A 27,904-nucleotide genomic window follows, 5' to 3' on the forward strand; every position below is an offset into this window, starting at 1 on the left:
CTAGACGACACAGTGAGGCAAGGCCACTCACAACAGCAAACTTCACACTAAGCACGATCACCTGCAAGTTACCCATACGAAGGGCAACATTTTCAAGCAGAAGGGGTGAGATTTCATAACAAAATAATGTTAATCAATGTAATTCGAATCATAAATTAACTTTAACATCATAATTAATCTTAAACAACTTTGCATATTTGATAAACAATTATCACATATTCAATCATCATCAACAACATAGCATCAAAAAAGACACGACAATGCGACAATGCTCTTAGACTCCTTATATGCATGTGGTACCAATCGTCATCATAAGTATTAATATACTTTAAACGTGCGGAGGACAAAGCTCCTAATAAATCGTGCGGAGGACAAAGCTCCTAATAATCGTGGTGAGGACTAAGCTCAATGAATGCTAATGCATGGACTCTTATCAACAAATCACCGTAATCATCATATCAATATGCATCCAATAATTTGGAGCTAAACGTCATCTTATTCATCATATATAGACATTATGCACTTAGTTAAATAACAGCAGCAGCATAGTCAAGTCACACAACAACAGGATGATATCATTATATCAATTACAATTCAATGGCATCATAATATTTAATTCATATCTTACATAATGCATAGTACATTAATCATGCTCAATTAATATCGACATATCTTAAACGGCTTTACAGATTGCATTAAACATCGTCATTAGGTCTCATTACCAATTAGGGATTCACTCTTGATCAAATGTGCGACACAGATTGCACAAACACTCAAGACACTCCAATCTGGAAGTGCTCGCGAGGCGAGAGTTCCTACTCGCCATGGCGAGTACCAGTCAATTTCCAAACTAATGGTGTTCTAGGTTCAATCTTGTCCTACATTCATTCCTAATCATTACTAGGTGTTATCGCGATTTTCGGATGTCAAGTCATAAATTAGGATTGAATCTTTCAATCTTTGATATTCTCTATTTTTTCTTGGGAAGGGCAAAATTGAGAAAAAACCCTTAGATTCTAAGTTCGGGGGTCGCTTTCGCTACGGGAAGGTGTTAGGCACCCAGAACGATTATGGTATTCCATAAGAACCGTTCTCCTAAGTTTATTTCTACGCTTTATTTTTATTGCCTACTTATTTAAAAGAGAAATTTTATTTGAGTGAAGAATGGGGGAAGAGAAGATGATTGAGATTTTATTTTACTTGGCCCTGAGGAGTTTTAACTCATTGCCTACGTACCCTTTTAAGGGATCAAAACCAAACGTAGTTCGTTCTCGAAAATTGTTTTTGTTTTTGTTGGTTGATTTTAAGTTTGAAAAAGGAATTTTGAAGAATGGAGATGAGAGGCCTCGAAGGCATGAGATTTGGAAAATGTGAGGTGGAAGTAGTTATTTTGCAAAATAAAGTCTAAGTATGATTAAAATTCATTAGGATTTTTCTTAAGAAAACAAAAGGAAAATGAGGAGTTTTGACTCCTATTTTAAAAAAAGGTTTTCAAGTGAGGTTATTCACATTTTTGAAAAAAAGATTTTTTTGTCTAAGCGTTGTAAAACCTAAGCATACATCTAAACATTCATTCCCTAATCATGCATTTAGAACATCCGTGTGGGGTGTGTGCACGTGTCGGTGCTCGTGTCGGTGTACATCACTTATAGTGTCCATAGTCCTTTACATTGAGTCCTAAATACATGCTATGGTCCTGCAAGGAATTTTTTTAAAAAAAAACTAATCTATCTAAAATTATTACAAACCCAATTGATATAGAAATGAATAGAGAAATGATGCCAAAACTATGGGATGAATGAAATGTGAAATGAAATGGTTAGTATCATAAGGTATAAAAATAGTAGAAAGGTGAGCAAAATTGAATAGAATAGCAAGAGAGAAAAAAAAAAAAAAAGTAATGAAATGAAATAAAGTGGCAAAATATACCTAAAATTGGTTATGACACTTAGACAATGCACATGACCTATAATCCTCTCATTATAGCAATGTTAAAGGGGTTTGATTTTGAGCTATAATGTGGGAGCAAATAGGACACATTCAAGCCAAGAATCATGACACATTTTCAAAGATATTTTGCACTTTATTTCTTGATCAAAACACACATTACTTACAAAACAAGAAAGAAATGAAAATCCATATCCACAATCAGCAAAACATACATGTGATCAGCAACACATTCACCATGAAATTACACACCAATCATCCACATCACATGCCAACATTTTATGAGAAAATATACCACAAAAATACACAAACTTAGATCAAACACAAAATTAACCAAGAAGAAATAACACACACATTTTTATGATTTTTTAAACTCTTGAAAAATATCACAAAAGTATTAAAATGTATTAAGAAACATATAACATTTTTTTTAGGAATTTTTAGAGAAAAGATTGAGCATGCAGAGGTTCAATTAGCAAAAAAGCATGGTGTAAACAGCACAAAAAAAACAAAAACGTACAGAACCCTAAGCCCAAACCCAAAGCCCAACACCGGATTCACAGGGAGCGTTGGATTGATCCAGGGAGGGAAACCCTAGATCCAACGCTCAGGATGAAGGAAGGCGAACCGGAGATGAACCGGACCGGTCTAAGCGCCTATAAAAGCACATGGACTCCGGTCCAATTCATTTCCCTTCCTTCTTTCTCTCTCTAACTTGCTCGTTCTCTCAGACCTCTCACCTCTCTCTAGAACTCACCACCGGTGAGGATGAAGCGACGGCGGAGACCTTGAAGGTCCGCCGGAAACTTCATCTTCTCCGGCGAGATTATGCAGTTTCCGGTGACCTAAATTTCCAGATCTCACCCAAACTAAACCTAAATCACTCGTCTCTTCAATCTAAACACGAATCTGATATTAGAATTGGCATGCAAGCTTCGAATCGATGTAGATCGGAGAAATTGTTTACGGTTTTGAAAATAATTTTAGGTTTTGTGAAATTTTGAATGAAACCTTTTTAAAACCTCAAGGATCTACATTGATACGTCTCTGATAATGTTCTTGAGAAGGAAGGGATGAGGTTTGAGTTTACCTGTGATTTTTCTGGAAAATTTCGAATCAGAGGTCCTTCAGAGATCTTCGATTTGATGCTGTTGCTGATTTCGTTCTTGAATCCGAAAATAAATCGGTGTTCTTGCTTCTTCTTCTTCACCGGTTTAGATCTTCGTTTTCTTTCCCTCTTCTTCTCAGATCCTTCGTGATCGTGCTTGAGTTCGTCACTGATGGTGATGAATTCGCACTGGAATTGCGAAGGGAATGGTTCAATGATGACGATTCAGTGATGAATCACTGAGAACCGCAAGAAAATCCACAAAAAAAACGGTTGAATCTGGATGAATTTTGATGAATTTGCGAATTAGGGTTTGTGATGATCTGTGTTGGTTTGTGTTGATTTGTGATGATTTGTGTTGGTTTGTGTTGATTTGTGTTGGTTTGTGATGATTTGTGTTGATTTGTCATGATTCTGGTGGAGTTTGGAAACGGTTAGGGTTTGGAAGATGATGAATGTTCTTGAGTGTTCATCGTGATTCCTGGAAATTGTTGAGTTTTGATCTTTGAGATCAGAAAGAGAAAGTTGAAAAGTGTTTGTTGAGGTGGCGTGTGGTTAATGGATCTGTGTGGCACTGTGCACTATTTATAATCTGACAAGTGTGCTTGAGACCCAATGAAATGGTGACACCTGGACTTGTATGGAAATGGCTCGGCCTTGGACTGAAATTTTGACTTAGGGACCTTTCTGCAAAAAAGAAAAATTGAAGGACTAAACTGCAATAAAAAAATGGACTGAAAAGTAATTTTAAGAATTTTGGACTAAAATGCAATCCTGGAAACTTTCTCAGGGACTAAAATGCAATTAAAAATAAAATTGGACTAAAATTGGTAACTTGAAAAAAACGTAAAGTGAAACCAAAAATAAAATCAACAAAAAGGACTAAAATGAACCAGCTACAAAAATGAGGTATTTTAAAATACCTCTCTGCCGAAATTTTGACAGGAAAAGACCAAAATGCCCCTAGGGACTAAACTGACTCAGACTGACTCAGATGCAATTTTTGAAATGACTTTTAAACAAAGACTCAACAATGATTTGTACAGACAAATTGAAAAGGCTCAGAGGCAAACACAGGGACTAAAATGGGTTCCACTGCAGGAAATGACCAAAATACCCTTTTTGTATGATTTTTTGAAATAAAATGCAAGAAAAGTAATGCAATGATTCAGGGAGTTTTTTTCAAATGACTTGTAATGCAAGAAAGACATTTTGGATAGCTTTATGCAAGAAAATCATGATTGAACATACTTTGAGACAGAGACAGTAAAATATGCAGATGAAAAGAGAGTAAAGGTTCGGAGTAAAACAACAGCAAATTGACGAATATCAGTGGTAGAAAATAAATTTGAATGAGTATTTTTAGGTCCAAAATCAGGGTACAACAGCTGCCCCTATTTAAGTTTCTTTGTCCGGAGGGTCAAAAGACGAAGTCTTTGGCTTGACGGGACGAAGATACTTAAATATCAACATTTGCACTGTTTTTTGGACGTAAAAATACGCTTGCACATTTTCAAATATCATGAATGCCATGCAACATTTGGATTATGAATGCAAGACAAACGAGAGTTGGAACTAACAAAAGATATCGTATCCATTGCGGGATTGGTAGACATTGACGAGATAACAGATAACATGGTAGATAGGAGACTAGGAACAAATTGACAGGTACAAGCTGCTCTTGGATTGAGCTGGGCACTTGACCTGGAATAAAAGCAGACAAACAGGTGCGAGTTGTTCTTGGATTCGAACTGGTCACTCGACCGGAGACATAGAAAAGGTAGACAGGCATGAGTTGTTCTTGATTCGAACTAGTCACTCGACTGAAAGCAAGGCAAATAGACAGGTGCGAGCTTGTTCTTGGATGCGAACTGGTTACTCCACCGGAGACAAAGACAAATAGACAGGCGCAAGCTGCTCTTGGATTGAGCTAGCCACTTGACCGAACAGAAACAAATAGACGGGTACAAGCTGTTCTTGGACTTGAACTACCACTTGACCAAAATCATAGACACATAGACAGGTACGAGCTGTTCTTGGATTTGAACTGGTAACTCGACCGATAACATTGAAAAGTAAACGGGTGCAAGTCGTTCTTGGATGCGAACTGGTAACTCGACCGGAAACATAAACAAATAGGTAGGTTCAAGCTGCTCTTGGATTGAGCTAGCCACTTGACCAAACAGAAACATATTCACTGGGGATTATTGTTTTTTGACAAAATATAGATTGAGATTGACTTGACGTCGATTTGATTTGAAAGGTAGAAATTGATCGATATTATTGGCTCACAAGGTTTTGACAGAGAACCCGACATGAGTATTGAGTTGAGACTGATATTGACATTGGAAATGCAATATGCATGAATGATATAACAGTTTCATTAAATGCATGGGCACGTAATATGCATGATTATGCATGTATGAATGCTTGTAATGCATGACTGTTGGCGATTTGTAGACACAGTTCCGCAGAGACAGACAAGACACTGGAGTATTGGGCACACAGTGGCTCGTGCTATATTACACATTCTTGGAAATCCTCTTTGGAGATGACGTCGTTGGGAGACGTATCGGGACCATGGCTGAGGGCAGGTAGCTATGCAACTTGCTGAGGATAGAATCTCGGGAAACTCTACTGGGAATAATGCCGGATGCATCGTGGACGTCGCATTTGTGGTCAATGCTTTTTGCATGTTATTTTCTCAATTTTCATTCATTTTTTTTGTATCCCATTTTTGCCTGGATCGCCCCTTCGGGTTTTCGATCCACCGGGGAAATAAATTCTTTTCAATGCCCCATTTTTGCCTGAACTGCCCTTTCGGGTTGTCAATCCAGCGGGGTGCTCAATTTTGCCTAAGCCGCCCTTCCGGGTTTTCAACTTAGCGAGCCTATTCATTCTCATGCATTTTCATTCTGTTTTTTCATTCTTGCCATTGACCACAGACTATCTTGGAGGAGAACCTGCTTGTAACACATATTGAAATAGACATCAACATACACTCGCTCATGCATGTTTCATTTGAATGTACCCTGTTGCTCAGGTTTGCTTTCAAAAATAGACAAAAACTTTTTCAATTTTCAAGATGTTTGTTTCAAGCATTGTCATTATCAAAATAGAAAGAAAATGTTTTTTGTACATAGCTTTGAAAGTAAAAAGGAAATAGAGTTTTAAACAAAAGCACAGGCTCAATTTGATGTATAAGAGTGGTGGTCAGCCGAAGGCGTGACTCCACGGATTTACAAAGCTTGGAAAAAGGTAATTTTATTGGTTGGTGGTACATTGAACACAGTAATCATTACATCTCCTAGAAACTTTGAATTTGCAAGCGTAGGAGCTTTTGATGAAGATCGTCATTAACAGCTGCAGATGCCCCAAGGGGGACGGTGGTTGGCCAGATATAGTTACTTGCCTTTTGTTTCAATCTCATTTTTGCATGAACCGCCCTTCCGGATTTTCGGTTCATCGAGACGCTCATTCTTGCCTGAGTTGCGTGCAATCTCAGCGAGCTTTTTCGTATATATTTTTTTGTCCCTTATTTTGCCTGGACCGCCCTTTCGGGTTTTCGATCCACCGGGAAGCGCATTTTTGCCTAGGCCGCCCTTTCGGGTTTTCGACCAACCACGTTGTTCTTTTCATATTTCTAGGCAAAGTATTTCTTGACTATATCGGCATTCACTGGATTTGGGAGTTCTACACCATCCATGTGTGTAAGGATTAAAGCACCACCGGAGAAGGCCTTCTTGACAACATAAGGACCTTCATAGTTAGGCGTCCACTTGCCCTTTGGGTCAGGTTGCTGGCTTATCCTCCTTTTCAATACAAGTTCTCCTACCTTGAATTCTCGAGGATGGACCTTCTTGTCAAAAGCAGTCTTCATTCTTGCTTGATATGACTGTCCACGAGCCATGGCATCCATACGTTTTTCCTCAATCAAATTCAACTGATCATACCGGCTCTGGCACCATTCAGCCTCAGATAACTTTGCTTCCATGATCACACGGAGAGATGGGATCTCCACTTCCAAAGGAAGAACTGCTTCCATACCATATACAAGAGAGAAAGGGGTTGCCCCGGTTGAACTGCGCACTGTGGTACGGTAGCCATGCAGAGCATAGGGTAGCATCTCATGCCAGTCCTTGTAAGTGGTTACCGTCTTCTGGACAATTCTCTTGATATTCTTGTTGGCAGCCTCAACTGCACCATTCATCTGAGGTCTATAAGGAGAATAGTTATGATGCTCAATTTTGAATTCTTCACAAAGAGCTTGCACCACATTGTTGTTCAGGTTGGTACCATTGTCGGTAATAATCTTGCTGGGAACACCATATCGACAGATGATGTTGTTCTTGATGAACTTAGCTACCACTTGCTTGGTCACATTGGTATAAGACGCTGCTTCAACCCACTTGGTGAAGTAGTCAATTGCCACTAAGATGAAACGATGACCATTTGAAGCCTTCGGTTCAATTCTTCCAATCATGTCGATGCCCCACATTGAGAACGGCCATGGGGATGAAATAACATTGAGAGCGTGCGGAGGCACATGAATCTTATCAGCATAGATTTGACATTTGTGGCACTTTCTGGCGTGCTGGTAGCAATCATGCTCCATGGCCATCCAGTAGTAACCTGCTCGTAACAACTTCCTTGACATAGTATGCCCTGTAGCATGGGTCCCGAAGGTACCGTCATGTACATCATGCATTAACTGCTCTGCTTCATGTTCATCAACACATCTTAACAATACCATGTCATAGTTTCTCTTGTACAGAATATCTCCATCTAACAGGAATCTACTGGCCAATCTTCTCAGGGTCTTCTTATCTTGGTTGGAAGCACCTGGCGGATACTCACGGCTCAGCAAGAACTGTTTGATATCATAGTACCAGGGTTTATAGTCAACCACATTTTCACCAGCCTGATCGATCACATCCCCAATAGCAAACACATGTGAAGGTCTTTCAAGGCGTTGCACTTTGATTATTGGCACGTCATTCCAATGGTTTACTCGAAACATGGAAGATAGAGTAGCAAGAGCATCAGCCATTTGGTTCTCATCGCGAGGAATATGGTGCAGCTCAACCTTTGTAAAATATGTCAGCAAACGTCTCGCATAATCACGATAAGGAATCAACTTAGCATGGTGGGTCTCCCATTCACCCTTTATCTGATTGATGACGAGCGCAGAATCTCCATAGATGTCGAGGTGTTTGATTCTCATGTCAATTGCTTCCTCGATCCCAAAGATACATGCTTCATACTCAGCCATATTGTTTGTACATTCGAACAGAATTCTGGCGGTAAAAGGGATGTGATGCCCCTGTGGGGATACAATGACTGCCCCAATTCCTTTACCATAAGCATTGACAGCACCATCAAAGACTAAACCCCACTTGCTATTGGGATCTGGACCTTCATCAATCAACGGTTCTTCGCAGTCTTTTGATTTCAAATACATGATCTCTTCATCGGGGAAATCGAACTCAATTGGTTGATAATCATCGAGAGGTTGGTAAGCAAGATGATCGGCAAGAATGCTACCTTTGATTGCCTTTTGAGTTTTGAACACAATATCATATTCAGACAAAAGCATCTGCCAGCGTGCAATCTTCCCAGTAACAGCAGCTTTCTCAAAGATATACTTTATCGGATCCATTCTGGATATCAACCAAGTTGTATGATTCACCAAATAATGACGCAGGCGTTTAGCGGCCCAGGCCAAAGCACAACAAGTCTTCTCAAGCATTGTATACCGAGTTTCACAATCGGTGAACTTCTTGCTTAGATAGTAGATAGCATGTTCTTTCTTTCCAGTCTCATCTTGTTGACCAAGTACGCATCCCATGGATTCATCAAATACTGCCAAATACATAATCAAAGGCCTTCCTTCCACGGGTGGGACAAGGATAGGTGGTTCCAGCAGGTAATTCTTGATGCTATCAAAAGCTTCTTGACATTCATCATTCCATACAATAGGCTGATTCTTTCTGAGTAGCTTGAAGATCGGCCCGCAGGTTGCGGTCATGTGAGATATGAATCGGGAGATGTAATTCAAACGTCCGAGGAAACCTCTGACTTGCTTCTCGGTCTGTGGAGCTGGCATTTCTCGGATGGCCCGGACTTTATCAGGATCGACTTCAATGCCCTTTTGGCTGACAATGAAGCCTAATAACTTCCCGGATCTGACGCCGAATGTACATTTGTTGGGATTCAATCGAAGCTTGTATTTTCTCAACCTTTCAAACATCTTTGTCAAATATTCAACATGTTGCTCCTCATCTGTTGACTTCACAATCATATCATCCACATATACTTCGACTTCTTTGTGAATCATGTCATGAAACAGAGTAGTCATTCCACTTTGGTAGGTAGCACCCGCATTTATTAAGCCGAATGGCATCACTTTGTAGCAGAAAGTACCCCATGGAGTGATAAAAGACGTCTTTTCTCTATCTTCAGGAGACATTTTGATCTGATTGTAACCGGAGAAACCATCCATGAAGGAGAACACCTTAGACTGAGCAGTATTATCAACGAGCACATCAATATGAGGTAATGGAAAGTTGTCTTTTGGACTGGCTTTGTTCAGGTCTCGGAAGTCAACACACATCCGGACTTTACCATCCTTCTTTGGCACAGGTACAATATTGGCAACCCACTCAGGGTACTCAACTTTCATGAGGAAACCCGCATCAATCTGTTTTTGAACCTCACTCTTAATCTTGAGAGCCATATCTGGATGAGTCCTTCTCAATTTCTGCCTGACGGGAGGACATTCAGGCTTGGTGGGGATTCGATGCTCCACAATCATAGGATCTAGACCTGGCATATCTTCATACGACCATGCAAAAATATCCGGATATTCCCGGAGGAGTTGGATGATCTTCTTTTTAACCCCTTCCTCTAAAGCAGCACCGATCTTGATTTCTCGCTTGTTCTCCTCGGTACCTATGTTGATAAGCTCAATCTCTTCCTGGTGAGGCTGAATGGCTTTCTTTTCTTGCTCAAGTAGCCGAGTGATCTCATATGGTATGTCATCACCTTCCTCATCTTCGGCTTCATACACTGGGAATTCAAAATTCGGAGGGAATGCAGGGTTACTGTGCCCAACGGGTTCATTATAGTTCAATCTGCTTAAAATGGTTGGATGATTTTAGAAAGAGGTTTTTTTATGCAGATTTTTGAAATTAATAAGAAAATACAGATGTTTTGGTTTTTTCTGGCATTACCATTATTTCCAAGAAAAAAAAAAAGCACTAAACAAAAAGCAGTCGTGAAAGAAACGACATTTTTTTTTATTAATCAACGGCAATGCCGAAACAAACATGCCCTTATAGAAAATATCACTCTCGCTTTGGGCAGAGCGAGAGGATTGTTATTTTGAAAAAACAAGATACTTAAGCAACAAGGTATATTACTCAGAAACATGCATGATTGAGGGAATGTCAACGGCATCCCAATCTCTCGCAATGCCTCCTGGTATAACAAATACAGGCCTCGGGCCAAATCCAGTTGCCTCTTCTGTGATTGCGTTGACAAACCCAGCACTATAGAATGCCCCGGTGGAAACTCCTGAAGTTGGGGAGAAGCCAAGACCTTCCTTATGCTTGTTCTCACGAAGCTGTATTAACCTGCCCCAGCCGGCAGCTTGACCCTCTTGGACGGCTCTCTGTGCATCCTTCAAAGAAGCCATTGCAGTTCCATCCCTCTTAGGCTCCGTACCTTCGACAGTTAATCCTTGAAAAGCGGTCCCCTCCGCAGACCCTGCTTCTATGCAAGAGAAAGATGATAGCTGGCTAACCAGGTATGCTTCCTCTCCATGAATGGTAACAAGCTTTCCACTTTTTGCAAATTTCAACTTTTGGTGCAAAGTAGAGGTCACCGCTCCCGCGTCATGTATCCATGGTCTCCCCAAGAGACAGCTGTAAGAGGCATTAATATCCATGACCTGAAAGGTGATTAGAAAGGTTTCGGGGCCAATAGTTATTGGCAAGTCTATCTCCCCGAGAACGCTCTTACGGGTTCCATCAAAGGCTTTGACCAGAAAAGTGCTCCTCCTCAAAGGAGTTCCCCGGTAACTCAGCTGATCCAGCGTTGACTTGGGCATCACGTTCAAAGACGAGCCAGTGTCTACTAACACATTTGATAGCATATCGGACTTGCAATTCACGGAGATATGCAAGGCCAGATTATGATGCTTTCCTGCTTCGGGCAATTCATCTTTACTGAACCACAGGTTGCTACATGCGGTAATGTTCCCCACTATGCTACCAAAGTGATCCACAGTGACTTCATGATCCACATAAGCCTGCTCCAATACTTTCAAAAGGGTATCTCTGTGAGCAGCGGAACTCAGGAGTAGAGACAAGATGGATATCTTCGACGGAGTTTGCAGCAGCTGATCTACAATCTTATAATCACTTCTTTTGATCAACCTCAAAATCTCATCCAGATTAGAATCCTCTATAGACCGGCCTGGTTGGCTCTCGTCTCTGTTAACGGGAGAAACATCAGTCGGGGTTGGCTTGTCAATGGGTGGCACGGTAGGCGTAGCTGCCTTCTTTTGAAACAACGGTGGACGGACTCTTCCGCTTCTTAGGGCTGCTGAAGTTCCTTCGGCGGTATTGTTCATCACAGCCAAGGACACTAGAGGCACTTCTACTTCGTTTTCGATTATGGTACCGTATACTTCAGATAGGGCTATCCCGTACAAGTATAATGCTACCATAATCGAAAACGGAGTAGAAGTGCCTCTAGTGTCCTTGGCTGTGATGAACAATACCGCCGAAGGAACTTCAGCAGCCCTAAGAAGCGGAAGAGTCCGTCCACCGTTGTTTCAAAAGAAGGCAGCTACGCCTACCGTGCCACCCATTGACAAGCCAACCCCGACTGATGTTTCTCCCGTTAACAGAGACGAGAGCCAACCAGGCCGGTCTATAGAGGATTCTAATCTGGATGAGATTTTGAGGTTGATCAAAAGAAGTGATTATAAGATTGTAGATCAGCTGCTGCAAACTCCGTCGAAGATATCCATCTTGTCTCTACTCCTGAGTTCCGCTGCTCACAGAGATACCCTTTTGAAAGTATTGGAGCAGGCTTATGTGGATCATGAAGTCACTGTGGATCAATTTGGTAGCATAGTGGGGAACATTACCGCATGTAGCAACCTGTGGTTCAGTAAAGATGAATTGCCCGAAGCAGGAAAGCATCATAATCTGGCCTTGCATATCTCCGTGAATTGCAAGTCCGATATGCTATCAAATGTGTTAGTAGACACTGGCTCGTCTTTGAACGTGATGCCCAAGTCAACGCTGGATCAGCTGAGTTACCGGGGAACTCCTTTGAGGAGGAGCACTTTTCTGGTCAAAGCCTTTGATGGAACCCGTAAGAGCGTTCTCGGGGAGATAGACTTGCCAATAACTATTGGCCCCGAAACCTTTCTAATCACCTTTCAGGTCATGGATATTAATGCCTCTTACAGCTGTCTCTTGGGGAGACCATGGATACATGACGCGGGAGCGGTGACCTCTACTTTGCACCAAAAGTTGAAATTTGCAAAAAGTGGAAAGCTTGTTACCATTCATGGAGAGGAAGCATACCTGGTTAGCCAGCTATCATCTTTCTCTTGCATAGAAGCAGGGTCTGCGGAGGGGACCGCTTTTCAAGGATTAACTGTCGAAGGTACGGAGCCTAAGAGGGATGGAACTGCAATGGCTTCTTTGAAGGATGCACAGAGAGCCGTCCAAGAGGGTCAAGCTGCCGGCTGGGGCAGGTTAATACAGCTTCGTGAGAACAAGCATAAGGAAGGTCTTGGCTTCTCCCCAACTTCAGGAGTTTCCACCGGGGCATTCTATAGTGCTGGGTTTGTCAACGCAATCACAGAAGAGGCAACTGGATTTGGCCCGAGGCCTGTATTTGTTATACCAGGAGGCATTGCGAGAGATTGGGATGCCGTTGACATTCCCTCAATCATGCATGTTTCTGAGTAATATACCTTGTTGCTTAAGTATCTTGTTTTTTCAAAATAACAATCCTCTCGCTCTGCCCAAAGCGAGAGTGATATTTTCTATAAGGGCATGTTTGTTTCGGCATTGCCGTTGATTAATAAAAAAAAATGTCGTTTCTTTCACGACTGCTTTTTGTTTAGTGCTTTTTTTTTCTTGGAAATAATGGTAATGCCAGAAAAAACCAAAACATCTGTATTTTCTTATTAATTTCAAAAATCTGCATAAAAAAACCTCTTTCTAAAATCATCCAACCATTTTAAGCAGATTGAACTATAATGAACCCGTTGGGCACAGTAACCCTGCATTCCCTCCGAATTTTGAATTCCCAGTGTATGAAGCCGAAGATGAGGAAGGTGATGACATACCATATGAGATCACTCGGCTACTTGAGCAAGAAAAGAAAGCCATTCAGCCTCACCAGGAAGAGATTGAGCTTATCAACATAGGTACCGAGGAGAACAAGCGAGAAATCAAGATCGGTGCTGCTTTAGAGGAAGGGGTTAAAAAGAAGATCATCCAACTCCTCCGGGAATATCCGGATATTTTTGCATGGTCGTATGAAGATATGCCAGGTCTAGATCCTATGATTGTGGAGCATCGAATCCCCACCAAGCCTGAATGTCCTCCCGTCAGGCAGAAATTGAGAAGGACTCATCCAGATATGGCTCTCAAGATTAAGAGTGAGGTTCAAAAACAGATTGATGCGGGTTTCCTCATGAAAGTTGAGTACCCTGAGTGGGTTGCCAATATTGTACCTGTGCCAAAGAAGGATGGTAAAGTCCGGATGTGTGTTGACTTCCGAGACCTGAACAAAGCCAGTCCAAAAGACAACTTTCCATTACCTCATATTGATGTGCTCGTTGATAATACTGCTCAGTCTAAGGTGTTCTCCTTCATGGATGGTTTCTCCGGTTACAATCAGATCAAAATGTCTCCTGAAGATAGAGAAAAGACGTCTTTTATCACTCCATGGGGTACTTTCTGCTACAAAGTGATGTCATTCGGCTTAATAAATGCGGGTGCTACCTACCAAAGAGGAATGACTACTCTGTTTCATGACATGATTCACAAAGAAGTCGAAGTATATGTGGATGATATGATTGTGAAGTCAACAGATGAGGAGCAACATGTTGAATATTTGACAAAGATGTTTGAAAGGTTGAGAAAATACAAGCTTCGATTGAATCCCAACAAATGTACATTCGGCGTCAGATCCGGGAAGTTATTAGGCTTCATTGTCAGCCAAAAGGGCATTGAAGTCGATCCTGATAAAGTCCGGGCCATCCGAGAAATGCCAGCTCCACAGACCGAGAAGCAAGTCAGAGGTTTCCTCGGACGTTTGAATTACATCTCCCGATTCATATCTCACATGACCGCAACCTGCGGGCCGATCTTCAAGCTACTCAGAAAGAATCAGCCTATTGTATGGAATGATGAATGTCAAGAAGCTTTTGATAGCATCAAGAATTACCTGCTGGAACCACCTATCCTTGTCCCACCCGTGGAAGCAAGGCCTTTGATTATGTATTTGGCAGTATTTGATGAATCCATGGGATGCGTACTTGGTCAACAAGATGAGACTGGAAAGAAAGAACATGCTATCTACTATCTAAGCAAGAAGTTCACCGATTGTGAAACTCGGTATACAATGCTTGAGAAGACTTGTTGTGCTTTGGCCTGGGCCGCTAAACGCCTGCGTCATTATTTGGTGAATCATACAACTTGGTTGATATCCAGAATGGATCCGATAAAGTATATCTTTGAGAAAGCTGCTGTTACTGGGAAGATTGCACGCTGGCAGATGCTTTTGTCTGAATATGATATTGTGTTCAAAACTCAAAAGGCAATCAAAGGTAGCATTCTTGCCGATCATCTTGCTTACCAACCTCTCGATGATTATCAACCAATTGAGTTCGATTTCCCCGATGAAGAGATCATGTATTTGAAATCAAAAGACTGCGAAGAACCGTTGATTGATGAAGGTCCAGATCCCAATAGCAAGTGGGGTTTAGTCTTTGATGGTGCTGTCAATGCTTATGGTAAAGGAATTGGGGCAGTCATTGTATCCCCACAGGGGCATCACATCCCTTTTACCGCCAGAATTCTGTTCGAATGTACAAACAATATGGCTGAGTATGAAGCATGTATCTTTGGGATCGAGGAAGCAATTGACATGAGAATCAAACACCTCGACATCTATGGAGATTCTGCGCTCGTCATCAATCAGATAAAGGGTGAATGGGAGACCCACCATGCTAAGTTGATTCCTTATCGTGATTATGCGAGACGTTTGCTGACATATTTTACAAAGGTTGAGCTGCACCATATTCCTCGCGATGAGAACCAAATGGCTGATGCTCTTGCTACTCTATCTTCCATGTTTCGAGTAAACCATTGGAATGACGTGCCAATAATCAAAGTGCAACGCCTTGAAAGACCTTCACATGTGTTTGCTATTGGGGATGTGATCGATCAGGCTGGTGAAAATGTGGTTGACTATAAACCCTGGTACTATGATATCAAACAGTTCTTGCTGAGCCGTGAGTATCCGCCAGGTGCTTCCAACCAAGATAAGAAGACCCTGAGAAGATTGGCCAGTAGATTCCTGTTAGATGGAGATATTCTGTACAAGAGAAACTATGACATGGTATTGTTAAGATGTGTTGATGAACATGAAGCAGAGCAGTTAATGCATGATGTACATGACGGTACCTTCGGGACCCATGCTACAGGGCATACTATGTCAAGGAAGTTGTTACGAGCAGGTTACTACTGGATGGCCATGGAGCATGATTGCTACCAGCACGCCAGAAAGTGCCACAAATGTCAAATCTATGCTGATAAGATTCATGTGCCTCCGCACGCTCTCAATGTTATTTCATCCCCATGGCCGTTCTCAATGTGGGGCATCGACATGATTGGAAGAATTGAACCGAAGGCTTCAAATGGTCATCGTTTCATCTTAGTGGCAATTGACTACTTCACCAAGTGGGTTGAAGCAGCGTCTTATAATTTCCTAATGATTATGAGGTAGCTTGTCACAACAAGGAAATGATTTTTTTTTTGTTTATATTTAATGAAGAGAAGAAAAAAAAATCCTCCTTTTAATGAGTTGTTGAATAATCAGATTTGTATGAAGATGGATGATAAAGATGGTATGTTTATGAAGGAAGAAGATGAAGAAATGGGAAAAATATTAGCCTATTGTAACATACAATGGCCCTTCATAATTCAACGGTCCTCTTTTAATACATCCTTTGGTCCCTTAACTTATTTTTGAATTTCAATTTGGTCCTCTAACTATAAAGTGTTTCAATTTGGTCCCATAAGTCTTCTGCGGTTTATCATTTTGGTCCTCTCCGTTAGTTTTTAACCTTAAATTTCTAAGGTGAACCAACTTTATAGATGGTCCACCATAGACTTTATTAAATCACATGTTTTTAACCATTTGATATTTTTTTAAATGGAGACCGTTGGATCAAGGAGGGATCTATCGTAGCTTATAATGAACCACAAACACCAAATTTTTTCCTCCATCTTCTTCCTTATGTTCTTCTTCATCCCCAGATTCCAATCCTAGCCTCAATTTCAATCCCCAAATCCAATCCAGTCTCAATCTAAACCTCTATCTCCAACAACAACATCAACAATTTCTTCATGGCCAACAATAACAACAGCTGCAGCAACAACAATAATAAGCAAAATTCAAAAACTTGTGGAATACCCATTAATCCACAAGCAATTCACAACAGACAACACTGAAATCAACAACAACATTAATCCACAACTCCACAACTCAATTATCATACACAGATACATCAATTCCACCATCACATATCACAATTTCACCGTTGTATAGAAGAATTAGAACAAACCACTATTTATCACAATCTGCAATTGACAACACTAAAATCAGCAACAACATTAAGCATAACTCCACAAATCGCACATCAAAATTTTACATAATTATGGTTCTAATCCAAAACCAGAATTAAACAAAACTCAGAACAACATTGCCAGATTCAAGCCTCCTTGCATACTCCTCAGCAACAATCATAGAAGCAACACCTTTCTATGAAGAGCATCACGCTTAGCTTTCATGGATGCAGATTCATTAACCACATCACCACAACCACCACTGCTAACAAGAACAATTTCAGGCGGCGGTGACACCACTTTCGGCACCGCAACTTGAATTGTTCCACCATCTTCCTTCCGTGAATCACCGAGGACGGAAGGGGTGTAGAGTTGACGGCAGCGATGACTTCGATTTGTGCTCCGACGACAGTGTTGTTTCCGTTTGGAATGGAATTCGTTTTCATTGGGAGAAGGGAAAGAATGGAATCTCAATTCTCACATGTTGTTGTTGTTACATCTTTTTTTTTTTTTTTCATGTACGATCTTGGTGATGGTTGTTCTACCTCACTGATTTTACTATTTTGGTTATGTTGTAAATGAATCTTTTATTTGTTTGTTGTGTTGAATGTGAATTTTATTTTTGGTTAAATGTTAATTTTTTTTTTTTGGTATATTGTATGAAGAAGTGGTGGAAGAAGATGAAGAAAGAGAAAAAATTAGGTGTTGGTGGTTCATTGTAGTATATAATGGACCTGCAATCAAATGGTCACAATAATATCAAAAATATTAGACATTAATAAACAAACGGATATGACCAAAATGGTAAACGGTAGAAGATTTATGGGTACAAATTGAGACACTTTATAGTTAAGGGACCAAATTGAAAACCCAAAATAAGTTAAAGGACCAAACCATGTATTAAGCCTAAAAAATAAATCAAATGGTTTAAATTGAAGAAATTATTAGGGTATGTTGTTTTTGGATTTACAAACTGTTGTATTTGTATTTCCAAATTCTATTATCTACCGAAGTTGTTACTAGGTTGAGTCACGAAGAGGACCGTTGAATTATGAAGGTCCATTGTATGTTACAATAGACCATCAATAGCTAATATTTTTCCCATTTCTGAGGTCCTCTTTGGAAATGAAGTTCTTAATTATGCGTATGTTCTTTGGAAATAAACTTCATTTCCGAGGTCCTCTTTTAATACATCCTCTTAATACATAGCTATTGATGTTGTTCTTTGAAGAGGATGTGGTAGTAAGACATTCAAGCTTTGCATTCTGAAATTTGTCGAACCAACTATCATTTTCCATAGCTCTATCTAATTTTTCCTCCACATCGGTTCTGAGGCTTTTGAACCAAGTGAAAGCATAACCATCCATATGAATATATGCAAGTCCAACATCCAAGACATCTTGCCGGAAACCTTGAATAAGTCAAGGTTGACAATCAGACCTTCGTTTCTTTTCATCAGCTGATAGAATATTATTAAAATCTCCAATAATACACCAAGGAAGTTGAGAAAGATTTGGATAACTGCCGAAGTAAATTCCAGGACTCTCTTCTCCTTCCATTTTTGGCATACCATAGAAACCAGTCAACCTCCATCTTCCTCTCAAAGAGTCATTAACCTCCATATCAATATAATTTTGGCCGTTGTTGTTGTGTGGTATGTCTGGAATTCCCGCATTGATTTGATCTTTGCTGGAGGGATTCTTACTGTCGAGTTGATTGTGGATCGGGTGAAGTTCGCCTCTTGGAAATGGTTGCAAGCTAAAAGTTCTGCGTGTCTCTACTCCTTATACGAGTGGGAGGTGCAACCTGTCTTGTGATGGTATCGGTAGGGTTTAAGGAGTTGTGGGTGCGGGGCGGTGGTTCTGTGGGGTGCGGGGGCGGTGGTTATGTGGGGTGCTCGTCGTTTGCATGGCAACTTGTTTTCCTCGCTGGAGGGGTTGGTGTTTGTTTATGTGGGGGTCGGTTTTTTTGTGTGGTGTCTTTTTGGTGTTTCTTGTGTTTTCTTTTTTCTCGTTTTTACCCGTGTTATTTGTGCCTTTTTGTTGTATCCCATGCACTACTGGTGCTGGGTTTCTGTTTGTCTTTATATGGTTCTTTTTGTACTTTCGGGTTGATTCCCATGATTTTCTATTTGTGATATATATATTTTGCCATTAAAAAAATGATTTTTTGAGAAGGTCGTGATAGTACAATCAAAATTCTTATTCCATAAACAAGTCAAACCACCTCCCCTACCCATAAGGTTAACAGAAAAACAGTAATAAAAAGTCAACATATATTTCAATTCTTCAATTTTATTAGACGCTGTCGTTGTTTTAGACAAGATTATTGCATCCGGTTTATAGGTCTGGATTAGGTACTTTAAATTAGGAACTGTGCTCGGGCAACCTAAACCCCGACAGTTCCACTAACCTTGAATAAGCCAAGGTTGACGATCAACATTAACCCCGATTCCGAGGATTTTAACCAAGTGAAAGCATAACCATCCATATGAATATCTGCAAGTTCTGCATCCAAGACAGCTTGCCGGAAACCAATCTTACTTTATGAAACATAAATTGAAACCGAATAACCAATATATTTTGGGACCAAATATATATATTTTTGCAAAGCAATTTCCATGTGCAAACCACCATAAACCGAGGATTTGAGATAAAAATAAGAAAGTAGAGTCTCCCATCATAAGGTGACAGAAGCGTAGCAAAAATTTGAACCAAATCTTTCCTAAAAAAAATACACGCCAAATATAATTGGATCCAAGGAATATATTCAGAGAACAAATCAGTTATTATGTGAAACAATTAACAAGCCTGTTATTGCTTCCAGAACTAGCCATAATTATATTTTTGGATCCAATATGCAGAAGCTTGTAGTGACTTACCTGAAAACTTCTTAGGCAAGAAACTGACGTGCAAAATACCAGAAACACCCTAGCCTGCACAACTGTTCCAGAATCAGCCCTCTGATGAGAGAAACACACCATACCACATGAGGCCATAGGAAACTGATGAAGATCAGAACAAAGCATACATCTGATCATTAAGGAAGAACCTGCCACTCCCTTCTCAAGCAGACTGCCACCAGATAGAAAGTTAGGACTTGAGAGAAACAGACTCCTGTAATCCAACCTTGGTGACATGATAATGTCAATGGAATTAATGGCAAATCAAATTCTATAAGATTGCACATTTATTTGTAATAGTCAAATAATCATTCTTTCAATTAGCATAATTAGCTGTAAATATACATATGTCAGTTTAGCTAATTTAGTGGGTTGAAAGTCAACTTGACAGCTTGTAAATACATTGTATTTATATCAGAAATCAGAATGAAGAGGGACACGGTTTTTTGACCCTCATTTCTCTTAGTCTCTTTTTGTTTAACATTCCTCATTTCTCTTAGTTTCTCTGAGTCTAACATGGTATCAGCCTAGGTTACAATCCAAGAACCTAGTCTGTTTTTTTTTCCTTCTTCTTTTCCCTTATGTGTCTCAGTTATTCGTTTCCTAGTCCAGATTAACCTCACATTCTTGTTCAATACCTATTTCCATAGTCACATGTCTACCGAAAAACATGAAATCTTGGTGGTTCGCCTTAATTGCAAAAACTACTCAACTTGGGCATTCCATTTCGAGATATTTGTCACAGGAAAAGATTTGTGGGGTCATGTTGATGGTAGCACTCCAGTTCCTGAGAAAGAGAAAAATAAGGTTGCACATGCCAAATGGGTAGTCAAAGATGCTCAAGTCATGTCTTGGGTCCTAGGTTCTGTTGATCCAAACATTGTCCTGAATCTGCGAGCTTACAAAACAGCAGCCACAATGTGGAATTACTTGAAGAAAGTTTACAATCAGAACAACGCCGCTCGAAGATTCCAGCTTGAACACGACAAATCCTTATTTAAACATGATAGTCTCTTCAACTCTGAATTTTACTCTCAATTCATAAATCTTTGGGCTGAATATACTGAAATAGTGTATGCAGACTTGACTTCTGAAGGTCTAAGTTCTTTGCAATCTGTTCATGAAACTACCAAGCGAGATCAATTTCTTATGAAATTGAGATCTGAATTTGAATGTATTTGGTTCAATCTCATGCATAGAAACCCTGTACCATCATTGGATGCATGTTTCAATGATCTGTTACATGAAGAACAACGTCTACTAACACAATCCATCATTGAAGATCAAAAGTTGCCTACTGTTCTAGTGGCTTATGTGGCACGAGGAAAGACAAAAAGTCATGACATGAGTGATTTTCAATGTTTCTGTTGCAAGAAATTGGGACATTATGCTTCAAACCAAACAAAGTCTGCAACTTATGCAAAAAAGAGGGACATATTCTTAAGGAATGCCCAATAAGGCCACCAAGGAGAAATGTCACAGCCTTTACAACCTCAGTTGATTCATCTATTCCTAGCAACTCGGTCAAACCAACACCGGTTCAGCAAAATGCTCCTACTACTTCAACGGTGACCCCTGAAATGGTTCAACAAATGGTCATTTCTGCCTTCTCTGCTCTAGGAATCTCAGGTAAATCCTCTTCTTCCTGGTACTTTGATTCGGGGGCTTCCAACCACATGACCAGCAATGCCCAATTTCTTACTAATATCAAAAAAAATATTTTGGAAATCTCAAGATACATATTGCTGATGGAAATCAATTACCTATAACAGCCACCAATGCTATTTCTTCATCTCTAACAAAATTTTTTGTCTCTGCTGGTCTCACTAGTAATCTCATTTCGATTGGTCAATTAGTCGAGAATGATTGTCAAGTACAATTCTCACAATTTGGTTGTCTTGTGCAGGATCAACAATAAGGGAAGATAATCGCGAAGGGGCCTAAAGTTGGACGTCTTTTCCCAATCCAGTTTTCATTGCCTCAAAGTCTTTCTTTGCCTTTATTTTCTTGTAATTCTGCTATTGTTGATTATCAAGTGTGGCATAAGCGTCTTGGACATCCAAACACAAATGTACTTCATCAGTTGCTAAAATCAAATTTTCTTGGAAATAAACACACTCCATCACTTAATTCTGTTCATTTTGATTGCATTCCTTGTAAGCTTGGTAAAATTAAAATATTGCCATTTCCAACACATTAGTCTAATGTAACACAACCTTTTGATATAATCCATAGTTATGTTTGGGGCGTGACACCAGTTATATCTCATGCTCATTACAAATAATTTGTAACTTTTATTGATGATTATAGTCGTTTCACATGGGTCTATTTTCTGCGATCAAAAGATGAAGTCTTTTCCTCTTTCAATTTTTTTCATGCTTATGTTCAGACCCAATTTTCATCAAAAATCAAAATATTTCGCTCTGACAATGGGGGGAATACATGTCACACTCATTTCAAGCATTTTTGCAATCTAATGGCATTATATCTCAAAGGTCATGCGCCTCGACTCCACAACAAAATGGGGTAGCGGAAAGAAAAAACCGTCATTTGCTCGATGTTGTTCGCACCCATTTGTTAGAGTCTCATGTGCCTTCACGATTTTGGTATGAAGCTCTTTCCACTGATGTCCATCTTATAAACAGAATGCCATCTCCATCAATAGGTAATGAATCCCCTTTCACTCGATTATATGATCACCCACCAAATTACAACACTTTACGTGTCTTCGGTTGTGTGTGTTATGTCCATCTTCCTCCACAAGAACGCACCAAGCTCACTGCACAATTTGTTGAATGTGCTTTTCTTGGATATTCTCCTCATCAAAGGGGTTTTCTATGTTATGATCCTAACCTTCGTAGGATTCGGGTATCTAGAAATGTCATATTCCAATAAAATAAATATATTTTTTTGCATCACATCATGACCTTGTCTCTTCTCCAGTTTATATTTTGCCATTGTTTTCTAACTATCATTCAGGGCAACAACCTTCTAAACCTCTCTTGACCTACAAAAGACGTAGTACTGCCACTCATGGGCCCCCTCAAGATAATTCCTTGGTTGCTGGTCCAATAGAAGAACCAGAACAAGCTCCTCTACGACACAGCTCACACGAAAGTAAACCCCCTGATAGGTATATCAATTGCATGACAACATCATTATCTTCTATTCCTATTCCTTCATCTTATAAAGAGGCCATGGAGAATGATTGGTAGCAGAAAGCTATAAAATCTGAACTTCTTGCCTTAGAAGAAAATCAAACATGGGATATAGTGCCATGTCCCTAATCTGTTAAACCTTTAGGTAGCAAGTTTGTGTTTTCTATAAAGCTGCGCTCGGATGGATCTATAGATCATTACAAGGCTCGTTTAGCTGTGCTTGGAAATAAGCAAGAATATGAACTAGACTATGATGAGACGTTTGCTCCGGTTGCCAAAATGACAACCGTGCACATTATTCTTGCTATTGTTGTGTCACAAGCTTGGCCGTTACATCAAATGGATTTCAAAAACGCATTCCTCCACGGTGATCTTCAGGAAGAAATTACATCAAACTTCCTAATGGTATGCCTACACCTTCACCTAATACTGCTTGCAAACTAAAACGATCTTTGTATGGATTGAAACAGGCACCAAGAGTATGGTTTGAAATGTTTCGGTCAACACTACTTGTTTTGAATTCAGTCAAAGTCAGTATGATCCATCTCTTGTTTACGTGGATGACATTGTTGTGACTGGTTCTGATCAAGATGTTATTTCTAGGATAAAAAACCTGTTGCATTCAACTTTTCATATGAAGGAGTTGGGCCGTCTCACTTATTTCTTGGGTTTAGAGGTGCATTATCATCATGAAGGTATTTTTCTAAATTAACAAAAGTATATTCAAGACTTGGTCCAGCTAGCTGGACTCACAAATGCAACCCCTGTTGACACTCCCATGGAAGTTAATGTTAAATATAGAAGAGATGAAGGTGACCACCTTGATGATCCCACTAAATATCGCAAACTGGTGGGAAGTCTCATCTATGTAACTATCACTCACCCAGATATTTCTTTTGTTGTACACACAATTAGTAAGTTCATGCAAGCTCCGCGACATTTTCATCTTTCAGCAATACAACGAATCATTAGATACCTCCTTGGCACCCTAAAGCGTGGCTTATTTTTTCCTATTGGTTCATCAATCAAACTTCAAGCATATAGTGATGCCGATTGGGCTGGCTATCCAAACACAAGAAAATCTAGTACTGGCTGGTGTATGTTTCTAGGAAATGCTCCTATTTCATGGAAATGTAAGAAACAAGATTCAGTCTCAAAGTCATCCACTGAAACAGAATACCGTGCAATGTCTGCTGCTTGTTCTGAAATAATATGGTTGCGTGGACTTCTCGCAGAGCTCGGATTCTCTCAAGAACAACCGACTCCGCTAGATGCTGACAACACCAGTGCCATTCAGATTGTAGCAAATCCAGTTTTCCATGAATGGACGAAACACATCGAGGTTAATTCTATGATCGAAGAATCATCAATCTACCACATGTCTCAACATCTGTTCAAACAGCTGACATTTTCACTAAAAATTTGACACGTCAGCAGCACAATTTTCTACTTGGCAAATTGATGCTTGTAGGTTTACTAGCATCAATTTGATGGGGGGGTGTCAATGGAATTAATGGCATATCACATTCTATAAGATTGCACATTTATTTATAATAGTCAAATAATCATTCTTTCAATTAGCATAATTAGCTGTAAATATACATATGTCAGTTTAGCTAATTTAGTGGGTTGAAAGTCAACTTGACAGCTTGTAAATACATTGCACTGATATCAGAAATTAGAATGAGGAGGGACACAGTTTTTTGACCCTCATTTCTCTTAGTCTCTATGAGTTTAACATCCCTCATTTTTCTTAGTTTCTCTGAGTCTAACAGATAATACGCAGAACAAAGCCACATATACTTACTTCTAGGTGCAGACTAGCCTGATATCAGAATACCACCAATCATTTGTCCTTGACACTAGCACAATAACAATCAGAACAAAAAGACACAACAACCAGTTTAATGCACAAACGATTGTAAACACAGCTCACAAGGGTAGAATTAAATGGGAAACAGAAGGAATCTGGTAGGAAGAAGGTGAAACCCTAGGAGAGAAAGAGTTTTTTTTTTTTTTTACAAGTGAGAGAAAGAGCGATTATATATACAGTGGCGGATCTTGAGTTTATTTCTTGGGAGTGCCAAAAATATTTGTAGAATATATACTAAAACGTTTCAAAAAATATACAAAATTGTAAACTGGTGTGATGGTACAATTTCATGAATATGACATGAGGGACGCTAGTTCAAATCCCACTAGGATCCTTTTTTTGTGTAAAATATGAACTTTTTTCAGTAAAACATGAAGAATTCGCTAATAAAAATAAAGACTTCAAGACCGCTGGAACACCAGCATACATATTGTAGGATTATGGCTAATATGCTATATATATCAAATCTGGGGGGTGCAGTGGCAGATCCGCCCCTATATATATATATGAGCATTTGTTAAAAGACACCAATTAATTTTTATGAAGGTGTCTTTTAGCAAAGTTATAACTAAAAGGTGGAAATCACACCTTGAGGTGTGGGTTGCTAAAAGACACCTTCATGGGTGGCTTCTAGCAAAACCCATATATATATATATATATATATATATATATATGGTCAAAAGGTTGTTTTTAAGTACACATTTTATTTTATTTTGAAGGTCTAAGGTGATTGTCTTACTGGCATTACTTTGAATCGGTCTTGGAGTGATTATGAAGCCAAAGACAATCCTTTTTAGATTAACCACATTGCACCTAATTACAGTTATTCTTTAAAGAAATACAATAGAAGAAACTTGTATTTAAGGAGCGCAAGCAATAGAAAATGTTGTTTACTCCTTAATATGAATGTTGTCCCTTATTGCTTGTTGACTACTCACTAAAGGCTAAACAGCATTCATGTTAAACTTCCTCTCAACCAAAAAAAAACTCATATTAAACTTTTTTTTACCAGCAAATAGAAGATATGTTGAAAAACCGTAGGACCACTGCAATTGAATCAAATGAATCTCTCTTGCAGAGATCCAAATTCATATAGACATACAATAAAATCCAAATATAGCCTCCTTGATTGACACTCCAAGGTAAGCATAAAATTGTTTGAGTAGTTTTTTTTTGACACATTTATTATCAGTTGGAAAAGTAGGTCTAGGTAACCAAATAAGAAAGTTATTGCCCTTATCCCTCTTTGTGTTTAATGTTGTTTTAAGCAACCAATACTAACTAGCTTTCCAACTAGAAACCCCTGAAAACAGCTAACTTGGTGTAGCGCATGTTTTTCATGTATAACACTTGCGTGAGTTAACTCACACAGGTTTTCGGAACGTGACGGAATGTGACTTAAGTCACGCTGGGTATAGTATTTTGGAAAGTTTGGTTGGGAGTGAGCTTTTTTTGTTGGGAGAAGAGCAATTTTCATTGATTTCTGATGTTCATGTCTTGTTTGTGTATCAAGTATTTTCCCTCTCTCATTCCATTTGTTATGATGTGTCATGGTAGCAACTATATGACCATGAAACTGCTTCCAACTTTTAAGTAAAATCGACCACTAGGTTCATGCACATCATATTGAGTTGTTTCCTCTAATAATATGATGATGTACCATACCATAATTGTCTTATACCTTTTATGATATGATGATAATAATTGAAGCTTAGCATATATAAATGTGGACAACCCATAAATTCTGGACGATGCAAATAAGGACCTTAATTTTTAAGGGTGGCATTTACCAAAGAAAGTTTTACTAGATGTGATTTTACCTGGGTGGCTCGTGATGGTGGCTCACATGGTTGCTTCACCGGCAGCTAATGGTTCTCTTCTGCTCCTCTGTACAGTTAAACCTCCAGATTCTCTCCGTTTGCAGCTGTTGAAGGATAGGAGTTAGAGCTATTAACAGAGTTCGCTTTTCAGGTGTTAACATTAGTATACCTTGAATCTCCTCAGTGTTTTGTGGAGCTGCTATGCTGGGTGCTTTTAGTGCTCAGATTTGGTTCTTTTATTGCCAAAGGTGTGCAGCTGCGTGTAGTTATGGCTGGTATATAGTTTAATTGGGTTGGTGGTGGTAGTTCCTTGGAGTTTTAAAGAAGGCATCTTTTTTTGGTTTTGTGGGCCTCTGTGTTGGTGACTTTTGGAGAAGGGTGTTTGTTTTTGGCTAAACCTCACTTTTCGCCCTCTAAGTTTTAAAATGTTGCAATTTTGGCCCCTTATTAAAAAAAATGGCAAAAGTGACCCCCTATGTTTAGGGAAATATACTCTTCTGACCTCCTAACATAAGGGAAATATGCTTTTTGACCCCTTATCTTTACAAAAAGTTGCGATTATGACCCCTTTTTTGGGACACGTGGCGTCTTCTCAGCAATTTTTTGATAAAAGGGGCCAAAATTACAATTTTTTTTAATAAGGGGCCAAAATTGTAACATTTTAAAACATAGGGGACGAAAAGTGCAGTTTAGCCTTTGTTTTTTTCTTGCCACTGGCCTGTATTGATTGCTTCAATTTGCTTCCATAATTTTCCATAGTATCTTTTGGAGTCTTGCTCTATGTCACGTGAAGGCTGCTCCTGCTTCTTGAAATTTTGCTTTGGCCACCATCATGTTTTTGAGGATTGCTTTTTTGACATGTGATATGTCTTAGCAGCATAGGTAAATGACCAAAAAACCCAACGGCTGCTGCTGATTTTATAGTTATAACTCAACGGTAGTTAACTACCGCCGAGTTATTCTAATAATTTAGTTGTGTTATTTGAAACTTTTGAATGTCAAAAAAGCAATTGTCCATGTTTTTTTTTGTTTAATTTATCTTTTAGGCTAGGGTCCATATAATTTGGACCACCAACACCACTTTGGGTCCAACTTAGACCACCTAAATGACTTAGAGTAGCAGATATTGTATCAATTTCCTTTACTCTACATGTTTTAAAATATAAATTTAAAAGGATGATTAAATTATAGTGTGGGAACCCCAAAAGTG

The 27,904-nt window shown here is 39.4% G+C and overlaps 1 long non-coding RNA gene across 4 annotated transcripts; it reads right to left on the reverse strand.

Annotated features, from left to right (window-relative positions):
* Nucleotides 1–27,015, reverse strand: LOC25501199 (uncharacterized). 4 transcript variants are annotated; one of them, XR_003007689.2, is made up of 3 exons: nucleotides 26,864–27,015; nucleotides 26,695–26,798; nucleotides 1–61 (listed from the first exon to the last, which is right to left on the reverse strand). It is a non-coding gene; the product is annotated as an uncharacterized lncRNA (long non-coding RNA). The 4 variants fall into 4 exon arrangements; XR_003007696.2 differs by lacking the exon at nucleotides 1–61 and adding an exon at nucleotides 16,770–17,675; XR_005643454.1 differs by lacking the exon at nucleotides 1–61 and adding an exon at nucleotides 17,682–20,015.
* Nucleotides 27,016–27,904: the final 889 nt, after the last annotated feature.

The sequence above is a fragment of the Medicago truncatula genome, chromosome 8, assembly GCF_003473485.1.
Source record: "Medicago truncatula cultivar Jemalong A17 chromosome 8, MtrunA17r5.0-ANR, whole genome shotgun sequence".
Lineage (NCBI taxonomy): Eukaryota > Viridiplantae > Streptophyta > Magnoliopsida > Fabales > Fabaceae > Medicago > Medicago truncatula.